This window comes from Python bivittatus, unplaced genomic scaffold (assembly GCF_059951505.1).
Source record: "Python bivittatus isolate LINGU-HERP-01145 unplaced genomic scaffold, Pbiv_v1 ctg000330_np1212, whole genome shotgun sequence".
Taxonomy (NCBI): Eukaryota; Metazoa; Chordata; class Lepidosauria; order Squamata; family Pythonidae; genus Python; species Python bivittatus.
The window spans coordinates 61,949,452-61,953,317 of record NW_028277058.1 but is presented as its reverse complement, the minus strand read 5'-3'; positions in this window follow the sequence as shown (position 1 = coordinate 61,953,317).

Below are 3,866 nucleotides of genomic sequence, written 5' to 3'. Positions count from 1 at the left end.
CAGAAAAGGGGTTAAATCCTGGCTCTGCCAGAAGGCCTGGGGGCCGGATGGGAGCTTGTATCTATGGAGATGGCTGGTGGGGTGATGGGGTTGGTTCCCCCCCCAGCATCTTGAAGGTTTTAGGACTAAAAATCATAGGGGGGGGTTAGGACATTTTTAAGGTATGTATTGTTGAAGGCTTTCACGGCCAACATATGATGGCTGGTGTGGGTCTTCCGGGCTGTGTGGCCGTGTTCTTGAAGTTTTGTTTCCTAACGTTTCGCCAGCACCTGTGACCGGCATCTTCAGAGTGCAGGAGCACAGACAGGAGCAGTTCTCTCTGTGCCCAGGGTGAAGTGACCCTTCTGTGGGTATTTATAGAGATCTGGGGGGGGGGGAAAGGGGGGGATTGGGGGTGTGTGTGGGGGGGGTTGAGTTACTGAGTGGCTGCTTGTTTTGGTGTCAGCATCTGTGTGTATCTTCCTGGGGATTAGGCAGGGTTTTTTAGAGAACTACTAGACCCCACCACATACAGAAAACTAAAACGGGATCCGACCAGCAAAATCATGAAACAAACCAACACCCTGACGAGGAGCTCCTCCCTTCACCCCAACGTACTTCAACGCATATGCAAGACAGAAGCCCTTACACCCAGACTATATGGACTCCCCAAAATCCACAAAGACTCGATCCCACTCAGACTCATCGTAAGCGCCATTGGCTCCCCGACATATGAATTATCCAAACATCTGGCCACCCTTCTACAGACCCACGTTGGACAGACTCCAGCCCACATCAGAGACATTTCATCGACAAAATCAGCACCCTGAAACTCAACCCCATGGACAAACTGGTCAGCTTTGACGTGGTCTCCCTGTTCACCAAGGTACCAGTGAGGGACACCCTGGCACTCATCAAACAGATCTTCCCAGAAGACATAACAGCCTTATTTCAGCACTGCCTAACAACCAGTTACTTCCTATGGGATAATGAGTACTACAAACAGATGGACGGTGTCGCCATGGGAAGCCCCCTGAGCCCAGTCGTAGCAAATTTCTACATGGAACACTTTGAAAAACGGGCTTTAGAAACTGCACCCGTTACCCCAACAGTCTGGTTCCGATTTGTGGATGACACCTTTGCAATTTGGAGTCAGGATGAAGAAGACCTAGAGAAGTTCCTGAACCACCTAAACAGCGTCCACCCCAATATACAATTCACCATGGAAAAAGAAGTGGACGGCCAACTTCCATTTCTAGACACGTTGGTCATACGCAAACCAGGACAATTTAAATTCAAATTAGGACACAAAGTCTACTGAAAACCCACCCACACAGACCGGTACCTACACAAAAACTCCAACCACCACCCACGTCAGAAAAGAGGCATTATCAAAACCCTCATGGATCGTGCCAATCAGACCTGTGAAACCCAATTCCTAAACTCTGAACTTAACCACCTTAATTGGGTCCTACAAGCGAATGGCTACTCCAAAAATGAAATAAAAAGAGCCATCAAACCAAGAAAGCAACATGCAACTGAAGAAGAAAAACAGCCACCCACCAACAAAGTATTTCTGCCCTATATCAAAGGGGTCACAGACCGCATGGGAAAACTGATGGAAAAACACAATTTCCAAACAATCTTCAGACCCACCAGAAAAGTACAAGAAGTGCTAAAATCAGCAAAAGACAAAAGGAATCCCCTCACCGCTGCAGGAGTATACCGCATACCATGCAGTTGCGGGCAAGTATACATCGGGACCACAAAACGCAGCATCCATACCAGGATAAAAGAACATGAAAGGCACTGCAGACTTCAGTAACCAGATAAATCTGCAGTAGCTGAACATGCTCTCAAACACACTGGACACAAAATCCTATTTGAAAACACAGAGATACTGGACAACACCAACAGCCACTATACCAGGCTATACCGGGAAGCCATTGAGATTCACAAACACCAGCACAGTTTCAATAAAAAAGAGGAGAGTCTAAAAATCAACAAAACCTGGCTACCAATCCTGAAAAATACAGCCTGCAAAAGGTCAACGAACTCAGCTCAACAACCAGGACGTGTGAACAGTTCACACAATGAACTTGCTAATCACCCCCAGCAGCCCCTCGTTAACAATTCAGTAGAAGAAAAAACCCTGCCTAATCCCCAGGAAGATACACACAGATGGTGACACCAAAACAAGCAGCCACTCAGTAACTCAACCCCCCCCCCACACACCCAATCCCCCCTTTCCCCCCTCCCCCAGATCTCTATAAATACCCACAGAAGGGTCACTTCACCCTGGGCACAGAGAGAACTGCTCCTGTCTGTGCTCCTGCACTCTGAAGATGCTGGTCACAGGTGCTGGTGAAACGTTAGGAAACAAAATTTCAAGAACAGGGCCATTTTCAAGGTATATTTCTATTTTAATTATGGATTTTAGCCATTGTTGGAGGGATTGGTGTTTTTTCCTTTTTATTATTGTGAGCCGCCCAGAGTCACCCGTTGGGGGAGATGGGCGGCATACAAGTTTAACAATAAATATAAATAAATAAATAAGTTTGCATCTTTCTGAGGTGCTAATTGGGGAGGGTGAGTATTAGCATAGTGTGGATGGGAACAAGAGCCCTCGGACCAGCTGGGACCACAGGCCAAGGGGGACCCCCCCAGAGGAAGCACCAAACGTCACCTTGAAGGACTCTAGCTCCTGTTTTCTGCCCTGTCTAAACTTTGCAGGACTTACTTTAACCAGGGTTACCCCACTTCATTCTGCTTTTCCAAGTGCAAAGCCCAGGGGATACACAAGCACACCGCTTAAGGAATGTTCCCCCTCTGAACACAGAAATACATGATTCAAGTATAATTTGGGGGTTTGACGCCATGTATTGTGCAGGGTTTTCTTTGCGTTATTTTTGTGCTGTTTTATTTTATTGTATTTCTTTGTCTGGTGAGCCTCCAAGAGGGGTGGGATTGTGGTGGGGGTGGCACTTTATTTATTTAACAGATTTATGTGGCCAGGGATGATATTGTATAAGATGGGTGGCCGTATAAATCTGTTAAATAAATTTTTAAAAAGATTAATTAAAAAAAAGAAGCAAGCAAACAAATTGAGAGCCTTGTCATACTTTCTTATGTAAAAAGACAGGAACGGAATGGATGTTTTGCTGAGAGAGAGGGCTGTGCTCAGGGGCGTTTGCAGAGATGGTCAAAAAAGTCAAGATGGCAGCCATGACCGCATGATCAAAGCTACCTTCTTGATTTTTTCAACCCCTCTCTGTGGATGTCCCTGGTTGTGGGAATACAGCCTAACCTTGTTTCCTCAAAGATATTTCAACATACTGCTCAGTGCTTCAGTAGCAGTAAAATATCTCCATCCTGCTCCCAAAAAGTTTAATTGGCTTATTTGTGGTTACAAAATCATTAGGTTCACACAATCCTCAAAATAAAACAAGTCTTGACTGTGCAAGCCCAATCACAGCCATGGGTTTATGGCTCCATGTATTGGATTAACCCAGCCAATCAAGCATGGAAAACCATGTATCTTTAAGGTAAAGCTCCCTTCACTCCTGTGGCTTCATGCACACATCCAGGTCTTGCAATAATATGGAAGTGATTTCCCACTGCTTTATTCTGGGATGTGTTGACCCTCCCAAGTACTAATAAGGTCCAACTCTGCTTAACTTTTCAAGATTAGTCAAAAAATAGGTAGATGGTATAGGTAGATAAAATCTTCTTTGGATCCATCTTGATGACTTCATGGACACATCCAGGTAGTTTATGGATGGGCTAGTTCATGTCACACACCACTTTAAGATCATATTGGGTTCCTATAACAGCCTGTACTACCAACCCCATTTTAATGTAATGTACCATATTGTGCAAACCCTTTG